Source organism: Meleagris gallopavo, chromosome 7, assembly GCF_905368555.1.
Source record: "Meleagris gallopavo chromosome 7, MGAL_WU_HG_1.1, whole genome shotgun sequence".
NCBI classification, from domain to species: domain Eukaryota; kingdom Metazoa; phylum Chordata; class Aves; order Galliformes; family Phasianidae; genus Meleagris; species Meleagris gallopavo.
Window position 1 is genome coordinate 15,424,283 of NC_139410.1, and position 19,995 is coordinate 15,444,277.

At 37.3% G+C, this 19,995-nt stretch overlaps 1 long non-coding RNA gene across 6 annotated transcripts in view; it reads left to right on the forward strand.

Annotated features, from left to right (window-relative positions):
• LOC109368526 (uncharacterized) overlaps positions 1 to 19,995 on the forward strand; it is a 379,404-nt gene that overhangs the window by 188,778 nt on the left and 170,631 nt on the right. For all 6 annotated transcript variants that reach the window (XR_014884414.1, XR_014884408.1, XR_014884410.1 and 3 more), the window contains one exon: positions 14,689 to 15,030. This is a non-coding gene — a long non-coding RNA (uncharacterized LOC109368526). The remainder of the gene's footprint in view (positions 1 to 14,688; positions 15,031 to 19,995) is intronic.

Consider the following 19,995-nt stretch of genomic DNA (forward strand, 5'->3'; position numbering starts at 1 on the left):
TTTACTGATGAAAATGCAAATGTGATAATTGGAGCTAAAAAGGGAAGAAGTAATGGCACACACTCATTTTTATTACATTTATTTTCCATTAGTAGAATGGTAATTAACCATCAATCGTTTAAAGATGCGTATGTAACAAAAGCAGCTCAAAACACAAATTGTCTACATGAATATCCCAGTAGCCATCAAGGTGAGAACTGAGGCTTCTTCATAAGGAAGAGGTGTAGAAATCGTTTCCTCTTACAGAAGTTTTAGCTGTGCACAACTGCACAAGGCCTCTGTCATGACACCAAAGAGTTATGAGTAGCCAGTCAATATTTTACTGTGAGTGCTTGCAATTCAATGGAAGCCATACTAAAACTGACTTACCCATCTCTGCAGTCAAACTGGGAGAAAACTGTCTCGGGATTCATTGGACAGTGGATTTTGAAAGCATCACATTCTTACAAAGGTTCCATTTGAGCCCAAATGATGGCTTCCTACTGCTCCTGACTCCTACTCTGAGTTCATTTCTGTTCTACTGCCATTGCATGTTTTTGCATGCATAGGTCCCTCGAGGGCCATGCAGTCAGACCTGCCAGCATTTCCTGTTTATTTCAGTCTCTGTTATGATATTGGAAGTAACATCTCTGCCTGGAAGTATATTAAATGAAGTGTGCATGCAAATTAGTAGCAAACAGTCTCCATTTTACAGAAGTTCCTTGTTTGATTGGTTCATCTTACAGGACTTAATTCTGTGGGAAGGGCTAGGCCTCTTTCACAGTATAAAAAAGTCCCAAATAACCAATCCCTACATCTGAGAGACTGAAGATTAAAATTAACCATTGTGCAGTAGATGAGAAGTAACTATTTTTCATAGGCTTTTTATCGCACATTGGGGATTATGATTTCATATTATGCAAATGCATTTTATGAAACTATAACACAGAAATCTATACTATTGTTAATACACATTTGCAGCCTAGCATGGGAAGTCTCCAAACGAGCCATTTTGGTGACTTCTATCATTGTGTATTATGAGTAATAAACAAAACATGGCTTAACATCATTACAGAACAATAATAATAAAAATTGCATCCTGTCATTAACACGAATCGACAGCATCTATCCTGATACCCCAGAAAGGCATCTCAATATGAATACATGTTAAACAAAATGAAAATGTTTAAATCATGTTTGTAACATGGACTGTCTGGGACAGATCTTTTGGTTGAACTGGGAGAGATGGAGTATAATCAAAATCCTGCTTGTTTTTCATGTTTTTCAGCTTCAAAATAATAAGGCATTACCTTTGTCACTGGAGTAGTTGGCTGCATGCTAGTTCCTGCATTCCTGATTCTGTGATTCTGCGTATTGCCATCATATTTTACAGAGTTCTCTAACTCTGCAGAATAATTGTTTTTTATAAATACTTCCAAAGAAGTAACTAGTGTTTGAACAGTCTCACTGCAGTGTTTTGTCTAGAATGCCAGCTGTCAGCCTGATCTTTACACTGCAGGTGGGGAAAAAAAAAAAAAAAAGTCCTTATCAATGTCCTTGAAAAAATCCATATCCAAAAATTCCAGTACCGGTCTGTGACTTACAGGTGTGCTCCTGTTGCCACTGATTTCATGGATATCAGAACTGGACTGTGTCAGTTTTCCTATATGTTGCATACAAAGTCATACTAGCCGCTTTTGTTTTACTCCAAGTGTACAGAAATGCATCTTCCTACCTCTATGTGCTACCACTGCTTCTGTGGAGTCACAGGTTGTCAGCCATAAAGCTGTGATGTGTTACAGATAAAACCAGTACTCACCTAGTGCTATTACTGGTGTTTCTGGTATGCCAAAATATCTGGGACATTTTGTGTGCTTGCCAAATCTGAAATATATAAAAACAAAGGGGAAAAAATAGCACCACTTTCCTGTACTCCTGATGAACATTTGAATAAGGATGCTTTACTAGACTCGATGAAGTTGTAATGTTTTTTTCTTCTCCGTCAAATATATTCTACTACTAAATTATGTTTAATCTACCTGCTAGAGAGGCTTCCAGTGTAGTCATGCCCATATAAGCTGAAATATTACAAAGACTTTAAATGTCTTTTGTAGGTTGAGTTGACCACAGGTTCTGGATATTACTACTTGAACGTAGTTATGTGAGATTTAATTAGAACTGCCTTATAACTTTATCGTAACAATCTCTCTGCTTGTAAAGAAGGAAAAAGATTAACTTAATAGCACAGTTCAGTAGAGAAAGCCAAGAAGAATATGCTCTGGAAAAATATTATTTGAACTCAAATATATGTATTTTGAAGATTGCTACAGGTATCAATTACAAAATAATTCATATCTAAATTGCATTATAGGCATAGTTTTTAAACTGGAGGAGGGAAACACTTGAAATTAAGTGTTCCGTGTAATGAAAATTACTTACGTATGAAGCTCTTTTTCCCTCCCCCCCCACTTCACAAAACATTTGTAAAGGTAATTTCACCGGATATTTGGAGACTTAGAAGTACTTTTCTGCTCTTACAGTTCGTTATGAATGGGTAATTTTTATCTATGCTCTACTCAGCTGAGTGTTTATAAAACTGTTTGGCCTCAAAGATACCCACTAAAATACGTAATTGCCCCAAAATGATGAACTTTATTCAGTTACCCTTTAAGTACTTGGCAAGTCAGTTCTATTTTTTTGCCTCTAATTTTCTCCCCAGTAAAATCCTAAATTTTTCTAATTTTCAGTGCCGTTTTAATTAGTCTGTTCTCCCTTATTTGTACCAGTAAGCAATCTTATGAGCTTGAGACTGTAAATCATTCATCCATTAAAAACTATTTCCTCATATTGCAAGTTCAATTCATTTAGAAAAGAAAAAGTCTTGGCATGAAACAGAATTATGCAATGTCATGGACACATTAACATTTGGATCAAAATTTTACATTGTGTCAGCCAGTAAACAGTATAAATGGTTCAGATTTGCAATAAATAATTGTCTATTAATACCTTGGCGTGCTGTAGCAAATTAAAGTCTCACTTCAGTAAGCACAGATGTAGGTAAGAGCTGAGGCCTAAGAAAGCTACTGCCAGCAGCATCGGAAGGGAAAGAGAGCATCATGAAGCATTACCGTATCTTTCCAGCAATGACAGCAGTGTACACAGACTTAAGCAGCAATAGGGAAACATAGGGGGAGGAAGGTTGTAGGTGCATTTAAGTCTAATCAGGTGAGATTTAGAACCATTTGTTTTAGATGCTCTGGCAGATGCTTCGTTGTGGAAGATTAAGAGAAGCATTTTATAATGCAGCATTGTGTGCAGTTGCATACAGAGCTGAGCCCATAATTCAGGATGATGGGGAAATCTGATACGAAGGGACCTCTTGGGTCATTAAGTTGGGTTCTTTGCTGTGGTAGTCAAACGTCCCCAGTAATCTTATCTGTAATCTTCTTTTGTTCCACTGTCATATTTTGTAGTTTGCAGATTGCTGTCAACTCTGTTGAGATTTTCACAAATGTAACTGTTGTTTGCAATTTTGTCAGATTACTTAGGGAACTTCCCTCCCCACAGACTGTGAGCAGATGGTGCAGGACATTCAATATCTGAAACTCAAAATTCAGTTTGTTAATGTGTGTTATTCCTGTGGTTTTTTAGCAAGCAGACATACCATTAGTCAGTGTACAAACAAGTGCATGAAAGGAGACTGATTTACAAATATTAATATATACAAATATTTGAGTATTAACAGTTATTTAGCCAGCTCCAGTTCATAATATTTTCTCTCAGTGTCTATAGTGGTGTCACCTACGAGCCGTAATTGTTGCTCCTGCAGTTTTGAGCATATTTTTTCTTTTGTGTTGCCAACTCAGCCCATAATCCTGTAACACAATCTAGCTTGTCCATACACTAATGGGAAGGCATTAATCAAAACATTGTTCTTCGTTACATTAACTGTAGAGCAATATCTCCTTATTTTGTATTTCTTAATGGTTTCTTTGTCCAAGTATGTGTAAAAATGCAGCCTCAGTGTGCTGGACTACAAGTCCTCTGCAGTCTATCCTTGATTGGCTGAGTAATCTCTCTCATTCTCTTTGGCACTTTGTATTCATGTCCTTGTTGTCTGCAGCACAAGGCAGTGGATTTTTAGGCAGAGTACAAGGTCTGTATTTTGTAGGATGGCTTATTTAAATAGGCCTAAGGCTGGTCCTACTAGCTGCACAAGATGAGGACATAAAAAAGCCTTCCTACAGATTCTGGCTGTTTGCAGGCCAGACGGAGTGTAATGCTTGCTCTGAGGGAACTCAAGAATGATCTGCTTTCTGCACTGCCCTGTGCAGTGGAGCTAGTTTAAGGGATACAAATATACCCATGAGAGCCAACGTCTGTGCACTTGGGAGCTCCTTGGGAAAACCTGAGAGCTTTTTTCTTAGCTCCTCCAGCAGTGTTGTGGCTCTGCTCCAAACCTCTGAGGTATTAATAAAAGCCTGAAAATCATCCATCTAGTAAAACTCACGTCACTCCTTGAAACACTCAGACTTCTCCAGCTTGCCAATGATTTACCCTGCTTGTGCAGCATAATCTGTTGACATGAAGCCTTGTGTAGTTACTGTGAAATAATGCATGTTATTATATGGTTAACCACATGGTAACTTCATTGGAAGCAATGGTAATTAGAGAGTAAGCTGTGTTAATCCTCCTGTGCTGTTGTTTGGTAATTGCGCAATTAGCCCAGGTCACCTGTGCAAATCAAAAATGCATGATAATTTTTCCCTTCTGCCATTTTGTAACAATTGTGAGTTAGAACACTGATGGTATCTCAATAGGGTGCATGGAAAGGGACCTGGCAAAGCAATACATTGCTTTCTATAAGCAACTCCTATTTTTGATGTTACCAGCAGAAAACTGAGTACAGAAAGAGAAGTTAAATTTGCCCGTATGAACAAATATGATTCTATTTTTTACGTCCTCATTTAAATCTAGGTTAATGTTAGAGTGAATGGAATTCTTTCCTACCCAGTTGCTTTTTAGGGATTTAAGAAATGAATTGAGCATGCTCATTTCACTCCCACTCTTATCAGTTTTGAATACTGAGCAAGAAAGCCACAAGTTTGGTTGCTACAATATACACAGTGAAAGATGTGAAAGAATTTCAAGAAGGCTGAGATGTACTATAGCAATCAAAAGACAGCCAGGAGCAGTCAGTGCTGTGGGGATTCTGTGGACAGAGACTGCAAGTCAGCTGAGGTGACTGAATGTGACTTTTTTTAAACCAGCGAAGTTTACAAATTAACAGTGTAACACAGAAATAAAAATGTAGGGACGTGACTTGATCTTATTTTCTTTAATATTGCCTAAATTGCCTCTTAGAATATAAAGAATTAATTACATAATACATAACCAGCTTCCATCAGTGCTTCAGGAATCTGTGTGGTACTATTTAGGATGCTTTCCCTGAGACACTTTTTCTATTTCTAGTATATCACACAGCAAACCCAACGTAACAGAGGCACACATATCAATGTGAACAATATCATCCCATGCAGAAATTTTCACAGTTAATTAAAAAAATCAAATATAAGCAGCCCAGCTTCTTATTAAACTAATTAAAAATATAAATACAATAAGCTCTGACTGAGCTTTTGACAGGTCATTAAAAAAACAAAATTGAATCAAATACCAGGACTATTTTCTATATATATCAGAATGAGGTAAAATAGTGAAGCTGAAGTTAAATTAATGCTGTTTCTGTTCCCATTGTTCCTCACCTTGTTTCTGTGGCTGTGTGCAGTTCTCCAAAGGTAAAGGTCTGGGCAGTTTAGTCTACAGAGTGGAAGAGGCTATTTCCACTTCCTTTTGGTTTTGTATCTGCTTCACTAACAGCGTTACCACCTATGTGTATTCCATGCAGTGCCTTTTTAACCATAAGTTTTGAAATAATTTTCAGTCCTCTGAAATTATTTCAGCAATAGATGGGCTCCCTCCACTTTAAGCATATACTTTAGAAATAACTTCAGTTAGAAACACAGCTGTGCTTTTGTTGCATTAGCAGGGATAAGATTTTCCTTCTAGGAGCTTTAATACTGTTGTTTCCCATGGGAGTCCCAGTCCTGAAGGTATCCATGCTGCATACAGCTTAGTTGATACCTCAGTTAGTTCCTTCCTAGGGCAAACAAGTACTTCCCTTGATGAGTTCGACTTCTTAAGGTTAGTTTGGTACTTGGCTGTAAAATGCCCTTCTTCTTGGCACCTTTGATGCTATATCTGTAATGTGAGATATTCTCAAATGTAACAAAACAAACAAAAAAAGAAAGACCAAAAAAAAAAAAAAGTATGGATGTAGCCACTGCGATTATTTTTCCTGTTGTTCTTGAGTCATTAATAACATTGTGAATGTCCTGGATATCTTTGTGTTTCACTTAAGCCTTTAGGAGTATTCCTTATTTAGTCTGGAGAAAGGTGTGGAGTGCCACTGTGGATGAAAGAAAGCACAACTTCCTAGTACGCTCCAGCTTTCACTTACTGACATCACACCTATTTATTTGTATGCAACACTCAGGAACAGTTTCAGTAACATAGTTTCAGCTGAAGTTATTCCAGTGTGTTTTGGCCTTCCTATAAATTGGTACCAAACTTTTTTTTTTTTATCTGAACTTGAAAGATCTTGCTTTCTAATGTTAGGAAAGGAGATTGGGCATCAAAACTGTCCCCTTTCAAGAGTGTGGCCAGAGCCCCTATGCTGAGCCAAAAGCCTGAGAAGTATCCCAACTTCCCCAAAGGACAGAGGAGTTTCTGCCTCTGGACGCATCTACTTCAGAAACTGCCCTGCAGCAGGAGACAAGAGTGTGAACTTAGCACAGAGCTCTGTAACGCTCCACTGAGAGGCCACAAGAGGAGGAATTAGTGTAAAGCAGCTGAAATGCTGTAGTGTCACATTCTTGCTTGCTGCTTGCTAATGACCAGTAGGCACAAGTGCCCTCTGAACCTGCCTGCCCAGCACAGAGCCTCCCAGGCTGAGGGAATCAGGGCTGCTGATGTTTGTCCTTGCTCTGGCATAGGATTTGCCTATGCTTGTTTGTGCACGTGCTTCAAAAAGTCAAAGTTCTGCATCAAGTTGTGCTTTGAATGAGGGAGTCAAGCACTAAACGGTATCTTAGCCAAAGAGTTTAGATACAGTTCCATAACTTAGTAATGGTGCAGGAGAGACCTGAGAAAACATGGCAAACAAGTATTAATGCTGGATCATCCTCATTCTCTATTCTTTTCTGCTGCCTCTACATCAGATGGGTCTCCTTTTTATCCCTAGCATTAAGTTTTTATCACTTTACTAAAATACTATAAATCAATAAAATAGGGAAGAAAATTGCTTTCTTACATCATTGCACCAACATGCCTCTTGTATGGTCAGGAATGACAATGAGAAATCCATCTTTCTGTGGACAAAAATGCCCATTCCCAGTACAAAATGCAGTTATATATTGCTGAAAAATCCAGAATAAATATTAGCCTCTGCTGGGGTGAGAAATGCCTCCTTCACTTTTCAAATGTTTTAAAGATCAAGACAAAATTCCAATTCTCTAAAAACAAGATATTAATAATAAATTAATATTTATATTCTCTCCTAAAACTCTTTTCTCAGTCATTCTTCTTCCTGATAATGTTTGCTTGAATTTCATGCCAAGCCCTATAAAGACCTTTTTTATTTTATTTTATTTTATTTTAATTTTTAAATATACTCACTAGGGGGAATGCTCATAAAATTCAGCCTCAGCCACAATCTGGACTATGGTCTGCCAAGCTCCACATAAATAAATCATCAAGTCATTCTGGCATCTTCTGGGCCAGAAGGAATATCTTCAGGGTAGATTTAAAGAGACATTGCTCTGTGTAGTGTTTCCTTTGTGAAGACTAAGCAGTAGCATAAAGGCTACTTTGAATTGCAGATGCTGGGATTTTTGCAGATAACTGCTGCAACAAATTACAGCAATAGACTTTTTAATTCAAAAATCCCAACTACTTTATTTAGTCTTCCCTGCTGCTATCCTTGTGGAAATGAAATCAAATACCTGAGAACTCAGAGCAGCATGAGCGAGTGATACTGGAGGTGCCGGTTTTGCGCTGAAATGTGTGTAGAACACACAGCAAGCAGCCATTTGAGATTTTCTCTTTGCAATCTGAATACTGAAACAGGGATAAAGCAGCCAAACATTTCTCGGCTATGCGGCTTCTAAAGCCAATCTAAACATTGAGACGTGAGACTGCTGCAGCTCCAGCAAAACATGTTGGAGCTGACCTGACACAAGTTGGCTTGCCAGCTGCTGCACCTCATCCCTCTCACACTCCCTTACACCTCAGGGAAGGAAAACCTGGGGGTACATTGAAGGCCCTCTGCAGGCATTGCAGGTCTGACAGCAGGCAGGACACCACAAAGGACATGTGCTCTGTGGCCCAGACTCAGAGTTGAGTACTAATCGTGGCACCTCCATGCTGGCTAGGACGGATCTCTGGCTGTGAAATGGAGACTTGTTCACCTATCCCTTATAGGGACAGCTAAATAAGGACATGTAAATCAGATAATAATCAAGAGAAAACAAGCCATAGCTAGTTTGTCAAAAGGAGACCTTGGGCCTCAGTCCCTTCTGCCATTCACAGTTCACTGAAATCAATGGAGTTGTGCCTGCAATTACACCACAGGGAATTTGGATCATTTTACTTGAACTGTGAGAAGTTACTGAACAGTAACAATAACAGAGGAAAATTGCCTTATTCCAGCTTTGGTTAAAAACTCCAATTTGGACCAGGTTCACTGAAAGGTTTGAAGCCATACTAGTGTCTGAGGCCATTGGGGAGATTTGGGTGGGCAGCAGGGAGATGAGCTCAGTTTTTCTAGCTGCTCCTTCATTTTTAAGAAAAAAGGAGTCTGAATTTCCTGAGATCGCTTGGAGTGAAATGAGCATTTAGAGGTGCACAGTGTGCATATACACGATGGAAACAGAAACTGAGTGACATCCATGCTCAAATCATCAGGAAAAGAATGAGTTGTGGCTGGACCACTAATCACCCGAAGGTGATTCCCTGTGAACCAAAAAGCTGTGCAGTTTGTTTTGCCTGTCTTCATTGATTTCTGGCATGCAGAGGAGAATCTCAGATGCCAAGTCTGAATTTTAGAAATGATCAAATCTTGAGGAAGCTGTGATTTGGCCCTTTAGATGAATCATGACCTTCTGAAAAACTGGTTGCTAAACACCAGATAATTAAATCATGGAATTTTCAGATGTCTTCTACAGAAGTCTTCTGCTAATACTGTGCTTACTAACAATGATAAAAAAGAGGTGTTTTAGGTGATCTTTTGAAGATCATTTACCTGTTTTGAGAGGCCTACTATTACTGAAAGTTCAACAGTGAAAAAATGTATCAATCAAAAACTCCTTCTGAGTTGTACTGAAATTAAATCTTGGTGCTCTGTTTTGCATTGTTTTTAATAGTGGCATGAAGTAAATGACATATGTGCTGTTGGATCCATATTTTCTGGATATATTTGTGAACTGAAAAGTGGCACTGAGAAATACGTGCCAGGGAGTTACAGGTTAAGGATCATTTACATAAATTAACAAATTTGCAAATGAATTCATCTAGTGAAAAGTAAGACACGGGACACTGCATTTTAATAATTGACATTCCACTTGAAATGCAATGTTCTTGAGGAGGAAATTGAGCTCCAGGTTGCTATTAGAACCAGCGGAGCAGCAAGAGCTGGAAAGAAATGCCATCTCATATTATGCGAGTTACTGCTCCTGAATAACAACTATCTTCCATTCTGAAAGACTTTCTTTTAATAGAACTAGTACTATGATTCTGAGGGAATCAAGAAAAATTCGGTCATCAACAATATTGTTCAGGAAACAAAAATCCGATAAATCTTTGTGATCTGGTCCTACCATTCAGCTAGTAATTCATTATGCTCTCAAGCAATCCTTCTTTTTCTACTTTATTTGGCAGCCCAATCTTTTCACTTTTCAGTTACACTAAGTAGTCACAGGATTACCTCAAAGTATGTAACGCTGATAGAAAACCACAAATTATCTAATTTTTTTGTTCCCTGTCATAACATAGGTTGAATTGCAAACACGAAGATAAGTGATCCACTTAGCTGCTTCCTGCTGTCCTGATCGGTATAAGAACACACTATATTACAAATATTTTTCTTGATACAAAACTAATGACTTTCATAAGGTGCTAGTCAGTCATTCAAAGTCACAATGCTTTCATTGGATGCCTTAAATACAAATTATACGCTCACAGAGAGTTGGAAGCAAATCTCTCCCTTGCAGTGTTTCTTAGTATAATTTTAAAATTAATTTAAAGTAAACCAAATTATCCTCCCAGTGATATACTTTTTCCAAGATCACGTACAGTAGGTGTGTCATGTCAGTGAATGCCAGTAAATTTTCTCCTGTTGTAATATTCATAAATAGTGATGAGAGAGTTTTTGTCATTAATCTGACTGCATATCTGACATCATGCATAGAGACTACTGGCTCAACTCCATAACTGAAAAGATAAAGCAACAAAGTATTGCTACCTGCATGCAACGGTTGACATTTTGTTGTCCTAACTTCCCTTTTACTAATATTCTTATGTAATTTATTGAAGCAAGATGGACAAGCCGAGCAGGTTCTACTCCCTTTTGTTTCTCTCTCTCGTTTTGGGGATTGTTAATACTGGTTGAGAAGCCCCTCTGAATGAACTAGTTGCATTAATAATGTTTATTTTATTGAATGATTCAGATGTTTGAAAGACAAACATAAGATTCTTAGCTGTAATGAGCTCAGGTTCAATAAAGGAGTTGGCTGACAACCTTTCTCTTCAGCATTCTGATACACACTGCAGCCTTTATATACAGGTAGATTAAGTATATTTGCAGCATGCAGTGATGCCGTGATACGCTAAACTCACTGACCTGGCACAGGAGCAAATTCCTTTAACTCTTTGTCTAATAAGATGCACCTATTGAGTCCTTTAGTATGAAGGCTTGTGGAGAAGTATTCTCCTGTACTGATTAACAGACTGGATGGAAAAAACCTCTATTTTTAACTTTATTATTAATGGCACAAAAGTAAGCGTCGCAAATATTAATGAGAATGATCAGGTGGTAAATTTATTTTAAAATTAAAGAAAAAGAAAGCAGTTCTTACACTTTCTTTTTTTTTAATGCAGTGTATTTTTCTCCTACCAAAGCAGCACTGTAACCTAGGTCAGAGAGTCCCCTGTGCTGTATGCTCTGCAGAGAACTCAATTGGCTTTGCAGGGGTTCACAGCTTCACCAAATAAGATTTTACCTTTAAGAGTGCAGTAACACTGTGAATGCCTTTTCACCAGGGTGTCACTGATGGATCTGAGCAGCTTTTCATGTATGCGTGCTGCAAACTCTTTATATTTTTACATTCTAATAACAGCGAACAGCATAAATTATCTCTAATTCCTGATTCTGCGAGGAAGCAGCCATCTGGTCTAATACCACTGTGACAGTGATATAGGACTGAACACTCTGTGCTTGGTCTGCTGCACAGAAAAGGACAATAGGACATATTTTAAAATGTCAGGATACATCAGAACCATATTCAGGAAAGTTTGCATTTATGAAAATTGATAGTATTGGAGATATATCATGATGCAGATCTAATCATGGCTGCTGGTATGGTGAATTAAATTAAGAGCTGATTTGAATTTTTCTAATTAAAGATGTGTTATTCCTTCTCTCCTCGTGTTTTCTTTTCTGGTTAAAAAAAAAAAAAAGCTTATTAAAAAATATTCAGGATAGCTCTGTGATTCAGATTTAGATCTTCAGCAAAAACCCTGCAGTCACTGGCAGTTTCTCTCAGTGGACATTTGTTTGTATTCCAAAATCAATGCTGATGTTGCATAATTGTTTGAACCAGAAAGACCTGGGAATAAGCTTCCCCGGGTACTGCAGGGCAAGGTGGCAGTGGGCACGGCAGTGGGCACAGCAGCCCAGCAGAACCTGCACAAGGTGTCCTGTGCCTTCTCTCTGGCCCTCTCAGAGCTCGCTTATCTGAGTGCCTTCAATGCCTGACATATACTCGCTAAAAATAAAGGAAGGCCAACAAGAGAAAGAAGTTTTGTTTATGTGGGAGTAAGCACCCTTTCAAGGTAAGCGAACATTAGTTAGATCAAAACCTATCAATTCATTATCTACCCATGAAATTAATTACAGCTTTGTTTTCATATTTACTTATCTAAGTAGCTTCTTGATGTAACTTCTCATGAAAAGCTGTTTGGTTTTTTTGTTGTTGTGGTTTTTTAAACAAAGCCAAATATTTTCCCAGAATTCTGGGATCAGAAACTCAAAGTATCGTTTTTGGTGTCACAGGCTATGTGTTTCCATTATTAGCCTTAATGACTTTAAGAGATTTACTGTATAATTTTTAAAAATAAACATTAAATAGTTCATTTCAAAGCATGAATAGTAGTTAACCTATAGAGGTCAAAGAGTTAAATACTGTAATGGGATTTTTTAAAGGACTTCTTAATTTTATGACCAATAATATCATGTCTAATTTTATGTACTAGGTGGGGCCATCAAATTCATACTCCAGGGTGTTAGCTGATCACAGGGATAAGAAACAGTCCTCTCATCCCTTTTTGCCATGTAGGACATTGTGTAATTAGCCAGCTGTTTTCTTTGAAGCACCTAACCTCGGCCACTGGTGAAGGCAGAATGCTCAGCTTGAAGGATAATTGATCCAATCTGGCATGGTAAATCTATGTTCACTTCTCAGCTCTTAAAATATATATTCTTCAGATCAAAGATGGGACATTTTGGGGGTTTTCTTTTGCTTTCTGTTTATAAGAGTGCCAGAAGTTTACATTACGTGAATCCTTACAGAAAGGGGTCCTTCCGGAGCTTATAGTGTTATATTAGCTAGTTAGAATTGTCCACTGCTGTGTCTACCTTTAAGGATGTACAGTATACAGAAATACTTTTTTCAGGGCATTACTCTTAAGGATGCTCTATTTGCTAATTCAGGTCGTTGAATGTTGAGTCATTCATAGTGCATTATTCACTCCCTCTTGCCTGTTCTCCTTCCCACTACCATAATATCCTGTAAGGGCTGGAATGTTCCTTTCAAGGACTTTCTTAGAGACAGAAATATAATTGTATTTATTATGTTGTTATTTGTAAAGAAAAAGAGAAGATAAACACAAAGAAAGGCCAGTGAGCTTAGCCCAGCTCCTGCCTTTGCAGGGACAATCTCCTGTGGTATTTGCAGGTAGATTCTGTGAGGTGCAAAGTTTCTGAAGATTAATTCTTCCTCACTTTTCTTATTACATTCTTAACTGGTTATAATCTTCTAAAGTCACATGTACTCTAAGATTCCTTATAAATTCAGTTATGTGTGTTTTCTCCTTCTGATCCTTAAACAAATTAAGAAACCCACTAGTTTTCACTCTTTTGTTTCTTTTGCTGTTTCATAACTGAAGTAAAATCCAGTCACATCTTTTGCGATCTGTGAGATCCTAAGCTCAAGCCACTTACCGTTTCTGCTAGATAAAGTGGAAGCCATGCAGGTTTCCCAGACCGTTGTCAAAGGACAGTGCTCAACTCTATTCCATGTATGTTTAATACCTCCGTCACTATCCTCTGTCCATATATGTTGAAATTGAGTTTTGGAAAGTCTCTGAGTTTTGAACTTCTTCTCTCCTGCATTATATAGGGATCCTTGGTGACTGGTCTGTGTACACAAAATTCACAGCCACATGTTGTGGCAGATCTTGTCCAAGTGCGTGCTGCTACAGAAAGGGAAGCCATGATCCCTCTCTGGTGCTATGACCATACCAAGCCCATTCAACATAATGAAAACTAATTTGGCAAGAAAAAAATGGATAGTTTTTTTCATTGTGTCAACTGAAATGAGAGGGTGAACAACGGTCTGTTTTGCTAATAGTATATTTCATCATTTTGCTGTGGTGCTTAACATGACCCAACATGCCTGGAATGGAGAAAAGCAGTTGCTGTTAAATGGCTTTACTTTAACAAATTGTGCTTCGGTCTCATTGGGTTTCTGTCTTGGGTCAGACAAAAGATCCCTCACTTCCTTTTTTTTTTCCCTTGAAAAGCTGAAGCTAGTGCTAATTTTTACCTGTAGCCTGTGCTGAGCTTTCGTTTAGTCAGAGAGCCAAAGAATGCACTATGGCAAGCATTTCTTTTTTGTTGAGAAATTGAAACAGTGTCTTGACTTTAAATAGAATCAAATAATATCTGGTCCAAGACCTGCAAACATCTGTTCATCAGACTCAGGAAATGCTAATGAATTGAGAGTTTATAAGAGAGATACTGATAACAGGTTGCTGTGTAACCAGGAGAGATCTGTGCTATTTGTCATCTTCTGTGAACTCTTGTACATCTGGATAGAAATTGCATGTGTTCATTAGCACAAGTTCATGGAACATAATGAACTAAAAACTGGCAGTCTTTTTCCAGACGGTGCAAAATAGTTTGTGTGTGCCATATAATTATTAGAATTTCTAGAGGTTGTTCTAAAGAAGTTCAAAGCATGGGCCATATTTTTTTCTTAAATCAATTTGAGTACATTTTGCAGTCAGTATATGACAGAAGGAATTTGAATTTTGTCTTTGAAAAACTATCACTGTAGGAGCTGGATTATTCATTCCTATGTATTTTTTTTGTCTTAGAAGCACAACAGAACAAATAGGAAAGAAGAAGGAAAGAAGGAAAAGAAAGGAAAAAGAAAGAAAAAAGAAAAAGGAAAAGAAGAGAACATAGGAAAGAATATAGGAAAAAAAACATCAGAAAAAAAATGGGAAGGAGAGAACAGAAAAGAAAACAATGGGAGAAGAGAAAAAAAAAAAAAAAAGAAGGAAAGAAACTTGGAAAAAGACAATTCCAGTATACATTCTGAAGGATTTTCTGTAAAAGACTAATAAGCCATATGCTGCAACAGTACTGTAAGTCAGAGGAAGAACGCTATGAAATGGAGTGGGCACCTACACACATCAGGACTACTAAGGAGAAAGGTAGGCAACTCTTTACTGCTTTGATACCTTATTTTATTTTAAAAGATTGACAATTATATTTATTCCGCTTTAGAAATACAAATGACACATTTTTCCATGATACCCCACTGTCCTGCTTGCAAGTGTTTTCCGGTCAATCAATCAGTCGTTCAAGCAGTCAAAATCTTTAACCACATAAAAATCTATTGAGAACAAGTTTTATTTACAGTGGTGGCCTGGCCAAGGAAGCTCACAAACAGCAATATGTAACATCACTTACAGACATACAATCACTATTGTATATTACTAGAAAGCACCCAAACATATCACCAGGCATAAATCAATTATATAAAATACCACAAACATCAAATAAACCAATAAAAGAGGGAAGGTCATAACATCACCAGACATGTCGTGAATAACCGCCACAAACATCAGCCTGTGATTCATCCAGAGTATGAATAAAAAAAAAACAATAAAATATATACAAGCAATTCCTGTTAGATCCTTTTGTATTCTGTTAAAAATTTGATACTGTCTTTTGACATTGTTTATTTTACATTCATTCTATTTATATTTCAGTGAGAACATGAATAATTTCTAAGATCTATGTTAATTAAAATAGAGGGGTTTATTTTTTATATAAATGTGCATTTCAGCACTCGTGGGTTTTTTTTTAAATTCATTGCATATAAATATTTTCATACTTGCCTATAATCGGTAATGCCGTGTATTTAATATTATTATTCACTACACTATTATAGTTTTGCCTACTGAAACAAATTGGTCATAGAACGCTATAGAGTACATAGTTTGGTATAACTGTCATTGTCATTTCCCCAACTCTGCCCCAAACTGTGAATATACATAATTCAAAAACCAGTAAGATTTGAAGAATATCTCTGAAATAACATTATGGATGTGTTAAAAGCTTCAGGTATTCATCAGCTCTCAGAATCTGCATCAGTATTTGTATATTAGCTGCAAAGAAAGCATATAAAACCAACATTAAAGTTAGCCTTCAGAGAGCTGAGAGCTTAAACACAGGACAACACATCTGCAATGGTTAAATATGATGATTGCAATCAATCAGTTTTTATATGTTGGACTATAGTTATCCTAGTGTGTCTGCATTCATCTATGTCTTATTCCCAGAGGTCCACGTTAAATGCTACCAGTCTCGAGGGCTCCTATTCTTCTCTGCTCTCAACTGGAATATGTATTTATGTTTTTCCAAAGGCCATATGAGTTTAGTCTTCACAAATTCTGTTCTGTTTGATAATCCTGGAAGTATGCTTTTCCCAGGGATAAATTACTGCGTTCAGAATAGATGTCCCATACATATATACTGGAATTTAATTTTATGAAATAAATAATATAGAACATGCTAACTTTCACCCACTGGGTAGCACTCCATGTTACTCAATATGAAAGTAATATAAATAAGCATCACTTCCAATATGTCAGTCAATATTGGCAGAAAATTAAATAGTGTGTCTTATCGGATATTATTTTCAAAAGGGAAGTCAATGAACTACCCACAGGTGACAAGGTGGTGATACTGTCCACAATTTGAGCTCTGATAGTGTTTAGCTGCTGAGAAACTAGCAACACAAACCTGTCGACTAACTTGGCAACAGAAGAGTTTCATTGCTGAAAATGAGGTTTGCTTTTAAAACCACTTTATAGCTAAACTAAATGTATTTGAATGGAAAAAGTAGATGAAATCATTTGGTTTATTTATATACATCCTCTTCCAGATATGGAGCTTATTCTAAAATTCAGAATAAATACATCATCCAAACTCTTAATCTAGATCTGGTTTTAAACTGATGATATTGGCTGAAAATCAGACTGCTATCACTTCAGATTAGTCATCTTGCTTTGTTGATAACATATACACCCAGAAGCAAATACTGCACGTTTAAAAAATTCCGACCCTTCTATGCATGCATTTTTCAGATATAGACCCAGCTAGTATATGCTAACACCAAGCAATTTGTTTTGCAGCATGTCACATAATTCTCTTTTTTTTTACACCCAATATCTATGATTAAGAAATGTAATACATACTAAGAAAGTCTTAGATAATTTACACGATGCATTAAAGTGTTTTGCATGAGAATATAGTATGATGCAGACAGCAGAAGAATTATGTCTTTCATTAAAAGGTTTGCAACTCAGTGTGCTATGATATAACTATAGCAGTTTTTCTGTCTCAGTGAAGGTTTTTTATTTTAAACACTGCCTTGAAAACCAAGGGATGCATATGCAATAGCATTACTTTAGCTATATGTTTTAACTTAATATCACCTCTTAGTAATTACACACTGTCAGTTTACCTGCTGTCCCAGGGTTATGGGTGAACAGCTATGCTGTCGCTGTTCTTCATCTCTCTGAATCTTGATGTAAGCAGTAAAATAAGATGGCATTTTTTCATTATTTAACGTTTTAAAAGAATCCAAGTTCAAAGCCTATTTGAAGCAGTTCATCAAGGATGATATACATTAAGGTCAGGATTAAAAGAAAACCAATTACATGGAAGAAATATGATTTTTTGCCACAGATCCTTTATGTGCAAATTAGGATGTGTATTTGCTGCCTAATTTAGAAAGCACCAAAGGACAACTTAGAGAGACACAGGGTTGCTTCTGGAGGATTTCAGAATTTGTGTTTCCAGAGGAAATTAAGCAGGAAAGAGGAACTGTGCAATTGGCAGAAGACTTGTGTTTGGGGTAAAAAAGACTCAGCAGGTATTGCACTATCTGAAATAGTACTTTAGGTGAGGATCTCTTTTAACTACCAACTTGGGAGCTTCTCTGGATTGAAGTACTCATAAGCGTACATAGAGGTTCATATCTTCACCACATTTCTGACAATAAAAGAGAGAGCTCTGAGTTGATGCAGCATTTTGGTGCTATATGACTGCAGGTATGGTTTACAAGGCTGGAAAGGCTCAGCTGTTTGATTATCAGGGTCTGTTTGAAAGCAATTGGACTGTATTTCTGGGGAAAAGCCAACTATGCATAGAGCCATATGGATGGCTTCCTTCTCTCCAATCCACAAAAGTTAAGATCAACTTGCTGTGACATTTTCTAATTGTTTTTATTCTCTTTCACTGTGTTCTTACCACTTGCCTACTTCACTGTATGCTCATCAGTTCTTTTTATATTAAATGTTTGCTTAGAATGTGTAATTTCCACTTCAAAAATCCTCTGCTATATTTTCAAGAAAAAAGAAAACAAAGAAGTGTAATACTTTACAGTGTACATCTAGCAAATGGAGTCCTCATTTCAGCACGTAGATCAGTGTGATGGGTAGTTATACTATTGTATTATCATACTATATATTTGAGCTTTTTGTGAAGGTAAGAGCAATAGTATCTGTCTAACAGTGGTAGCTATGAACTAAAATGCTGGAGATTGAGTTGTGTATCTAAAAATCACTATATAATAATTAATATCAGATGGTCCAATAGCTAACACCATTTTAGCTATCTGGTAAAACATGGTGCAATATCTTGCACTCAAACACAGTTCCTCTTTTTTGCCATATTTGATTTATGTCACACATAGACTTAGTAAATCCAGGGCATTTAAAGGATTTTTCCATAAATTATTCTGTTAGTATGTGGTCTTTGATTAAATTTGTCAAGCTGTATTTAAAAACAAATTGAAGAGGCAGTAAATCTTCTGTTGTTTGGCCAATGCGCACTTGTATTTTGGTGCAGAAGGATAACGTTCTACTGTGAGTGCAAAGCTGCCAACACTGAAAATTTGTATATCCTCCCAGCAGCTTGTTTATGACACAAGAAAGCTCAGCATGGCTTGTCCTGCAATGACACTTCACCCTAAAGGGGCTGCAGTATTTCTTCTGCCTCCTTCTCTCCACGGAATCTGGCAGATGAGTCACAGCCAAAGGACTTGGGCAGCAGTATGTTCCCAGAGCATAGGAGAAACCCTAAAGAGACATAGAACTAAAACTATTTTTGTGCAACAGAGTGTGCTCAGGTAAATGAGATTAATACACAAATTCCTGACTACTGTAGTGCTTTTTAAGGATGTGGGCACTTGAATGCCTTTTAATCTAATGGAGCATTCAATTCACCAAAGATACCATGCACCAAGGCACCCTTTTATGGCTGTTTTTGTCTCCTTTTTCCTGCTAACTGAGCTGAGTTCCAGACCTCCATAGAGAGATCCCTGGCATTTTCTTGCTGAATGAATTACAAACCATCTCCCAAATGCTGTGGGAATCTGAAACAATGCAAGAGACACTGTCTCACCTTATGAAAATGCAGTGAATTGAGCTATGAGTGAAAATGGTGATTGCCCTCAGGCACACAATTTCAAAATGGGTTCTTGTTAGTGCTTAGAGAGCGTCCCTGTGAAACTTATTTATTTCATATCCAATCAGTTCGATGAAGAGAATATCTTTGATCTATTCAATCCTTTGTCACCTCATCTGTTTGGAGCAAATGAGCCACAGCTGATACTTCACCTGATAACATTCTTCTGACCCTGCTCCAGACAGGGCAGAAACAAACTATCTCTGAAATTAACATTCAGAAAAATAGGAATTAAAATAAAATAATTAAATTTAACCAAATTAAAACTCTCTTTAGATCTTCCTGGGTTCATCTCTGACATATGGTGTCTTACTGGTGCTGCATATCTCACTCTGCAGCAAATCGACATCAAATTCTAGAATCATTGAATCATCGAATCATTAAATCATAGAATCAGTCTGAGATTCATAGAATGGCTTGGATTGGAACGTATATATTAAAGATCATCTAATTCCATCCATTCTGCCATAGGCAGGATTGTCACTGACCAGATCATCCAGAACCCCATCCACCCTGGCTTTGAATGCCTTTAGGATGGGGTATCCACAACTTCTCAAGGCAGCCTGTGCCAGTACCTCACTGGCTCACCTCTGACTGACATGGGGTTAATAACTCTTTGTTCCCCTTTTTCTAAGTTC